At 40.2% G+C, this 9,811-nt stretch overlaps 1 non-coding gene across 1 annotated transcript; it reads right to left on the bottom strand.

Moving 5' to 3' along the window:
- Positions 1-2,315: 2,315 nt before the first annotated feature.
- On the bottom strand, positions 2,316-2,386 carry TRNAG-GCC (transfer RNA glycine (anticodon GCC)). Its single transcript has one exon. It is a non-coding gene; the product is annotated as a tRNA-Gly (tRNA).
- Between the last annotated feature and the right edge of the window lie 7,425 nt (positions 2,387-9,811).

Below are 9,811 nucleotides of genomic sequence, written 5' to 3'. Positions count from 1 at the left end.
AAGAAGACACACTGGAATTTGTCAAACTACATGTTGACAAGCCACAAAGCTTCTGGGAGAATGTCCTATGGACAGATGAGACACAGATGGAACTTTTTGGCTAGGCACATCAGCTCTATGTTCACAGAAGGAAAAATGAAGCATATCAAGAAAATAACACTGTCCCTACTGTGAAACATGGAGGAGGCTCTGTTATGTTCTGGGGCTGCTTTGTTGCACCTGACACAGGGTGTCTAGAATCTGTGCAGGTACAATGAAATCTCAATACTATCAAGGGATTCTAGAAATAAATGTGCTGCCCAGTATCAGAAAGCTTGGTCTCAGTCACAGGTCATGGGTCTTTCAACAGGATAATGATCCAAAACACACAGCTAAAAACACCCAAGAATGGCTAAGAGGGAAACATTGGACTATTCTGAAGTGGCCTTCTATGAGCCCTGACCTAAATCCTATTGAGCATCTTTGGAAAGAGCTGAAACATGCCGTTTGGAAAAGGCAACCTTCAAACACGAGACAACTGGAGCAGTTTGCTCTTGAGGAGTGGCCAAAATACCTGTCGAGAGGTGAAAAAGTCTCATTGACAGTTACAGGAGTCATTTGATTGCAGTGATTGCCTCAAAAGGTTGTGCAACAAAATTTTAAGTTAAGAAACCATCATTTCTGTCCAGGCCTATTATATGAGCTTTTTTTTTTTAATTCTGTGGAAGCATGGCTGAGAAGTAATGTCAGACTTTCATTTGTTCATTTTCATAGATTTTTGATTTATTATTACTTTTATCAGATTCAAGTTATTTCTGTCACCATTGTGGGGTTTTCAGTCATTAAACGAGGGGCACCAACAATTATCACCACGTGTGTACATAACGGACAATGAAGAGCAAATCTTTTGACATTCAAATTTACCAGCTTTGCCGAATTTTGCAAATCAGTTTGTTGTGAATGGAAAGTACTCCACAGCTTCCAATTGCCTGAAAACATATGTGTTCCTCCGTAGCCCTGCCTCACAGACTTGATCTCTTCTCTCTTTCTCTCTATCCATTGTAGTAGATCTGCTCACTTGGCTGCATACAGAGGTAGACACAGGTACACTGTCTCTTAAGTCTTCCACTGGTTTATTATATATATGCATCATAAACCAGTGCAAAGTAAAATTAAATACCGCCCTTCTGGCAAATACAGGAAACAAAAATGGTATACAATCTGTTCAGCTGCGGGAATCCAACCGCTCAGGATTACCAAAACATACAATGGTTCAGCTTTGCTTAGGACACATAGTACTGGAGTTCCACTCTCCAGGCCTACCTAACACCTGAGAAGGCTGATTATTTACCTTCTTAACCACACCCTGGGGTGGAGGTATGATGAACAATCTCCCACACACTCTTTAATGGTTCACGTAAAAGTCTAGCCCAGAAAATGGCTGATTAACCCCTCTCAGCACTTAGTGTGCTGGAGCAAACTTCTAGGTTTCAAATCACTGAAGTTAATAGCCTCAGTGAAACATATCTCCCCTCCAGTCCTATGCCACTGACTTTGTCATACCATTAAATCTGAATTATTCTTTTTCCTCATCTACTATTCTTCACTGCTGTGCCCTCACACACTATCTGTATTGTTTTCCTCAGGGTTTTATGTTTTTATTTTACTCTCTCTGTGAGCTCTCATGTCCTCTCACTATCCAGATTCACTGCATAATCGCTTCTTCATTCCCTGCTTCTGCTTTTATACATGGTATGATAAGCTGATTATATAGCTTCATGGCATTATGGGGAAGCCAGAATGTCATATGATCCTTCCCTGGCTGATGCAATCTGCTATAATGGGCAAAATCTCATGATTTGACAAATTAATTTTGCATCGAATCGATTTGCTCTTAATACAAAGTTGGGTCGGTCAAAAAAATAGTTCAGCGTATGCTGGATTACGTGATACAAGGCAAGTTCTGCTAGAATAATTTGTATTACTTAAAGCTGTTAATCTGGTAGTGTTATACTGTTGATATCAAAATTCATGAGGAAAAGTAATTAGCAATGGAGAAAAAAACTTGTTTTTGGGCTCTCTAAATCTTTATGGATCCTCATTCCCTTACAGTGGAAAAGATAAGACCTTGGAATCCTACATTAACTGTTCAGAGACAGAGCACTCACTCATCTTAGCTTTAGTGTAATCATGGAAATTCCAATGAAAATGAAACAAATGGCTATAGGAAAATATTTCATAAGTGATCCTAATCTTTTTTTGTGCTTATATGTATGCATTATTTTCTAAAGTCTACTTACTAGAATTATCAAAAATTTTAGAAAAAAAAAATAAACTGCATTGGCCGGGAATCGAACCCGGGCCTCCCGCGTGGCAGGCGAGAATTCTACCACTGAACCACCAATGCTTGGTATGCTCAAACTGTTTGGAAGCTGTCCTATATGGAGTCAATATATCGAGCGTTCACAGTGTGGCCAGGTGCATACACCACTGTATTTTCTGTCCAAATGAGATCCCACAAAACATCAGATTGCACTCTATCCAATGTTATGCTATGAGCTGGCCCATGGAAAAAAAATAGCCACATGACTGAGTTTGATCTGATTATTGGATCATACTCAGCTATGCAAGTCAATGAGTTCATGCAAACCATTGGATTGCACTCTGAAAACATCTTATCGCAGTGTGATTTCCGCTTACTAACACAATGGTGAAGATGGAGAAATTTTATTCTCCATCTTCTCATCCGACAGAATCGGATCACACTATGCTGACACTTTGATCAAACTCTGAGCTCAGTTTGATCAAAGTGAAATTTAGATAATTAGCCCAATTTCTTTGGATGAGAGAATATATGGCCGTATAACCCCAAACTTTAACAGATTAACAACAACAGTGCTGCCATGAATCTGTTGTCAGGTACCCCGGAACCAGAGGCACTTTCCCTGTCCCTAACACTAGGGGCTCCCTAGCTCGCCCTGTTCACCAGATTAATTTACTACTGATGGTGAAGACACCGGGGCCACGTACCTTGCCTAAGCTCCTGAATCCACCCTCAGTCTATACCCCTTACCCACCCAGAGAAGAGGGGAGCAGTAGTGTACCGTAATACTCCAAACAGACTAACAAGGAAATATGAACAGGGGTAACGAAAATACCAATTATACAAATATACTCACACATACAACAGAGGAATGCATCAGGGAGTGGAGGATGGGGTTAAGCCAAAGTAGGAGAAGATGGTGATTAGCACGCACCCAAAACCTCCCAATAGTCTCAGATAAATCCAAACGCCTTCTCAAACAACAGTCACAAACCACTATCTCCAACCATGCAACATAAGCTATCTCTAGAGGACAATGAGTGCTTGCCAGGGCCCAGATTATATGGGAGATTGGAGTGGCTAACAGTGCACAGCTAAGAGCCTTAATGCAGGGAAGTTACTAACTGCTGAGCTCATAAAACAGTTGAAGAGGACAGGTATGAGAAAGTAAGTAGGTGGTGGTCAGATGGATGAGACGTGAATTGAGATTGGGTGCATTTTTTTTCTTTATTCTTTAAAAGGAATCTATCACCTATTTTTTCGAGTATCAGCTGCTGGCACCGCCAGCGGGGACTTATCTACAACCCCGGCACACCATCCTTACAAAAAACTTGTGGCAAACATCCAGTGCTGCAGAGTGGTGCCTGGTCATAACATGATGAACATTAAATTACTTGTATTAAAAGGTAACTTCAAGTCTCAGAGAGAGAGAAGAATCTCGGAGTACAAATTTATGAAAACTTTCGACATATTCAGTGCAGGAATGAATGCGTCACATGGATTTATGTCTTTTTACATCAATTATGGAATTTGCTCTTTAGACCTTCTGGGGTCATCACAACACAGATCTAGACCCCATCACAGGGCAATAAAACCTTCAGGCTCCTTATCTATGAACTGCTCCAATATTTATGTTTCTCCCTCCCCCATAATGACAATTCTGCTTCGCGTCACTTGTCTCATCTATTGCGTTATTTCTGTGCTGTCTTGTGTATAAATATGTGATTCTTCAGATGTTGTATCAATGCCTGATGAAGAGACCTGAGTAGTCTCGAAAGCTTGCAATGTGTCACCATCTTTTCAGTTAGCCATTAAAAGGTATCAACCACCGAGGACTCTCAATCCTAAATGTTCTTTGAAGAAAACTCAACATTCAAACAAGCAATTTTCTAATTCAAGTCGGCCCTCATCTCTGAGAAACAGGACAAGATAAAAATCCTCAAATCTTCTCTATTCCACAATCACAAACATTTATTTAACACTTTTAATTCTCTCTTCAGTCCCCCATTGATCAAGAAGCCTTAATGTCTAACCCCCACAACCTCTTTGCATAACAATGCCCTTCCCCCACAACCTTCTTTCCCTTGGTCACTGAAGAAAAATTTGAACATGTTGTCTCCAAGTTACACCTCACCAAATGTACACTTGACCCTATCCTTTCCCATCTCTGACACAATTGTAACACTATGCCTATCACAGCCATAAAGGGAACCCATTGATGATACATGCTGCCCAATCCATGAATCCGGAACTGACTGTATTCTATCTGCCAGGTGTGTTTGACTCTAAATTGCTGTGGTCCCTGGCAGCTTCTCTGCACCCGCTGCCCTGAAGTAACTCTACTGCCTGATACAGGAAAGATGCATATCTTTGCACCGTGTTTGCCAGTAGATAGAAAAATATTTAGAATTCAGAGTCCTCAGTGGTTGATACCTTTTAATGGCTAACTGAAAAGATGGTAACAAATTGCAAGCTTTCAAGACTATTCAGGTCTCTTCATCAGGCATTGACTAATACAACATCTGAAGAATCATATATTTATACACAACACAGCACAGAAATAATGCAATAGATAAGACAAGTGACGTGAAGCAGAACTATCATGATGGGAGAGGGATAAACAGTTGTGGCCATAAACATTGGAACAGTTCATAGATAACAGTGTGGAAGTGTTATTGTCCTCTGATTGGGGTCTGGCTCTATGTTGTTATGCCCCCACAGGTCTGAGGAGCAAATTCCTTAATTGATGTCAAAAGACATAAATCCATGCGACACATTCATTCCTGCACTGAGTGTGTCAAAGGTTGTCATAAGTTTATTCTCCCAGACCCTTCTGTCTCTCTGAGATTTGAAGTTACCTTTTAATGCAAGTAACTTCATGTCCATGGTGCTGTGATCAGGCATACAAAAATGTTTGACCACAGGTAGATCCATTCTTTTGCCTCATTGTGTGGCGGTGAGAATTCATAAGCTCCCTGTCCTCTCCAACAGCTGCAGGAACCTTTCCTTGCAACCAGAAATGTAAAACCTGTCCATTTACAATGACCACGGACAAGATAAATATCCCCAATTCACATCAGGACTACAAGATCCCAGGTACTTTCAGCTGCATCACATCTAATGTGGTGTACTTAATTGTTTGCACTAAATGTCCAACTTGGGGTCTGTATGTGGGGGAGACCGGGCAAAAGCTTAGAACAAGGATGAATTCTCACCGCCACACAATAAGAGAAAAAAGAATGGATTTACCTGTGGCAAAACATTTTTGTATCCCTGATCACAGCACCATGGACATCAAATAACTGGTACTAAAAGGTAACTTCAAATCTCATAGAGACAGAAGAGTCTGGGAGTATATACTTATGACAACCTTTGACACACTCAGTGCAGGAATGAATGTGTCGCATTGATTTACGCATTTTTACATCAATTAAGGAATTTGCTCCTCAGACCATGTGGAGGCATCACAACATGGAACCAGACCGCAATCAGAGGACAATAAAACTTTCACCCTCCTTATCTATGACCTGTTCCAGTATTTAAGGCCACAACTGTTAATCCCTCTCCCATAATGATAGTTGTGCTTCACATCACTTGTCTTATCTATTGCATTATTTCTTTCTGTGCTGTATTTTGCATAAATATTAGATTCTTCAGATTTTGCATTAGTCTTTGCCTGATGAAGAGACCTGAGTAGTCTCGAAAGCTTGCAATTTGTTACCATTTTTTCAGTTAGCCATTAAAAGGTATCAACCACTGAGGACAATCAATTCTAAATACTTTTCTACTGCCTGATTAATCCACCTCTCCCCTCACTACTTATACTCCTCTGCATTCTCCCAAACCCTTCATTGGCTTCCTATTATCCAGCAAATCCAGTTGCAATTACTAACAATGACTTACAAGGTTGACCATACATATTTGAATTAATCTCCCAATACCTCCACACACATAATCTCCACTCCACGAGTTCTCCTTCTCAATTCTGCACTCATGTGTTTCTAACACAACTGCCTCCAAGATTTTTCCTCATCATCCCCATCCTATTAACCCCTTTGAGAGAAAATCTATTTTCACCTTAATGACCAGGCTAATTTTTACAATTCTGACCTCTGTCACTTTATGAGGTCATAACTCTGGAATGCTTCAACGGATTCTGGCGATTCTGAGAATGTTTTCTCGTGACATATTGAACTTTATAAAAGTGGTAAAATTTATTCGGTATAACTTGCATTTATTTGTGAAAAAATGGAAATTTGGTGAACATTTTGAAAATTTTGCAATTTTCAAACTTATAATTTTTATGCCTTTAAATCAGAGAGTCATATTGCACAAAATAGTTAATAAATAACATTTCCCACATGTCTATTTTACATCACAGCAATTTTGGAAGCATAATTTGATTTTGTTAGGAAGTTATAAGCGTTAAAAGTTGACGAGTGATTTCTCATTTTTACAACAAAATTTGCAAAACCTTTTTTTTAGGGACCACATCACACTTGAAGTGACTTTGAGGGCCTATATGAAAAAAATACCCAAAGGTGACACCATACTAAATACTGCACCCCTCAAGGTGCTCAAAACCACATTCAAGAAGTTTATTAACCCTTCAGATGCTTCTCAGGAATTTTTGGAATGTGGAAGGAAAAAATAAACATTTACCTTCTTTTACAAAAATTTTCCCTTAGATGTATTTTCTTTTACTTTTGAAAGGGGAACAGGAGAAAATGGACCATACATTTTGTTGTGCAGCTTCTCCTAAGCATGCCGATACTCCATACATGGGGGAAATCTACTGTTTGGGCACACAGGAGGGCTCGGAAGGGAAGGAGCGCCATTTGACTTTTTGAATGTAAAATTTGCTGGAATAATTAGCGGTTGCCATGTCGCATTTGGAGAGCCCCTGATGTGCCTAAACAGTGGAAACAGCCAACAAGTGACACTATTTTGGATACTAGACCCCTTATGAAACTTATCTAGATGTGTATTGAGCACCTTGAACCCCTAAGTGCTTCACAGAAGCTTATAACGTAGAGCTGTGGAAATAAAAAAAAAAACATTTTTCCCACAAAAATCTTTTTAAGCTAAAAATTTTGTATTTTCACAAGGGCAAAAGGAGAAAATGGACCCCAAGGTTTGTTGTGCAATTTCTCCTGAGTTCACCAATACCCCATATGTGGTCGAAAACTACTTTTGTGGCACAGTTGCATATTTTGCTGCACTTGTTTGAGGGTGCCATGTTACATTGGCAGAGCCCCTGAGGTGCCATAACAGCAGAACCTCCCATAAGTGACCCCATTTTAGCAATTAAACCTCTCAATGACTTCATCAAGGGGTGCAGTGATTATATTGACAGGTGTGTCACTAACTGTTATACCATTGTGCAGTGAAGAAAAAAATTATTTATATTTTTGCCACCAAGATTGTGTGTTAGCCCCAAGTTTTACATTTTAACACTGAGAAATTGGTAAAAATGGCACCAAAATTTGTCCCACAATTTCTGCTGAATGTAGAAATGCCCCATTTGTGGCTATACAGTATTACTTTGCCATACAGAGACTCGGGAGGGACAGAGCGCTATTTGCCTCCTGGAGTGCAGATTCTCCTAGACTAGTTTGTGGACTCCATATAAAGAGCCCCTAAGTGCTAGAAAAGCAGAATCCCCCTCAAGTGACCCCGTTTTGGAAATTATACCCCTTTGGGAATTTATCTACAGATGTAGTGATGATTTTAACTCCATGTGTGTTTTCCAGAAACAGGCAGCAGTAGATGTTGCTGAATGAAAATTGCAAACTGCCATTGTAGTGACCAGTACATTATGCTAAGATCATGCTTCTGGAGACACAGACCCATAAATTAGGCGGGCTCTCATCACTTCAGAAATGCCAAACATGTGGGTGCTAAATGGGTTTAGGCACACTGGGGCTCAGAAGGGAGGGAGGGATTTGGATTTGGAAGCGGAGAATTTGCTGAATTTCTTTTGGAGGGTGAGAAGCCATTTCGCTTTTCCAGAGCCTTTGTTCTACCAGTAACATGGAAGTCCACTATATTTCCATTAACCGATGACAGATCTGAGCGGGGACTTGCTTTTTTTGTGGATTGAGCGGAAGAATTTACTGGGAACATTTTACATAATGTTTGGGATCACAATTATCCGGCGCTCTACGCTGAGCACTTACTTTGGGATTTCCATCTAAATCTCTGAGTGATGCGATGGAGATGAAATTCCCGAGGGATCCATTCACTATAATGAGGCAGCAGAGTTACTCTGGACTCTGTCTGGCCTCGGTTCCACAATTTCCTTCTTTTCAGAAGTGCACAAAACTGTGGCCGATGGCACTTTTATGCAATCAAAAAAGACGGACACCCCCGGATCACAGGTGCTATGGTGTCCACAGTGCCTCCATCTGTGTCAGGACTCTGAATATTTTTGGTTACCTTTTGGGCATGCCTTCCCTTTCTAAGATGGAAACTTTTGTTTCATGTGCCCCTTGTCTTCCTGTCTTATAACTCCACCCCATTCTCTAGACTTTGCTAGAGTATTCTGCCTGTGTACTGCTCCTGATGGTTTCCTGGCTTTCTAGTTGCTCCTGCAAACCTGTGTGAGTAGCCTGCTCCTCGCTCTCTGAGATCCTGCTGTATTCATCTGTGCCAGTGTATCTCTTGCTCCTGACTGCTCGTGCTGCTTCCTCGGTGCTGCTGACCTCCACCTGCAATTTACTAAACATGTAAACTGGTTGCTGCTCTGGTTCTGCCTTTGTTCAATTAGCTGCAAAGCTCGGGAATGCTCTGCTTAATCTGAGTCTTCCTACCCAGGCCTCCCTGGATAATCTAACCTCTTGTTTGGTCTTGCTTATACGTGCATGGACTAGATACGAACTTACTTGTTCCCAGCATTTTCAAGTATAAACTGCGCTTCACAGACTGTTTCGCTGATTGCATTATTCAGTACTTATTCTAAGTGTTATCTTGAGTTTTCTCTGCACTTGTTTGAAGCACCGTGTGTTTACAATATAGACTTTTTCACCTACAAACTGTGTTCTGTAGTGTCTTGCTTCACGCAAAAAGACTCCTGAGTCCTCCTGTATAGCTATTACAATCTGCCTCATTAGAGGGAATCTTCCACCGGGGGATCTGTCTGAATCAGTACCATTCTTTGGCACATGACATTTTTTGATCGCTTTCTATTCTGATTTTTGGGAGACAGAATGAACAAAAAAACAGCAATTCAAGAATTGCTTTTTTTTATAACGTTCTGCGTGTTGTAAAATTGGTAAGGCAGCTTCATTCTTCGGGTCAGTACGATTACAGCTATACCCCATTTACAGTATATCTTTTTTTATGTTTTGATGCTTTTACACCATAAAAACTATTTTTATAGAAAAAATAATTATTTTTGCATCGCTTTATTTATTATAGGTATACTTTTATTTTCTTTTATTTACATGAATAAATGCATTTTTTGGCAAAATATTTTTTTTCTTTATTTGGGGATTTTTACACATTATA

Source organism: Dendrobates tinctorius, unplaced genomic scaffold (genome assembly GCF_039654945.1).
Source record: "Dendrobates tinctorius isolate UK_male_01 unplaced genomic scaffold, ASM3965494v1 ptg000151l, whole genome shotgun sequence".
Classification (NCBI taxonomy): Eukaryota; Metazoa; Chordata; class Amphibia; order Anura; family Dendrobatidae; genus Dendrobates; species Dendrobates tinctorius.
The sequence above is the reverse complement of the archived record's forward strand: the minus strand, read 5'-3'. Positions and strand labels throughout refer to the sequence as shown.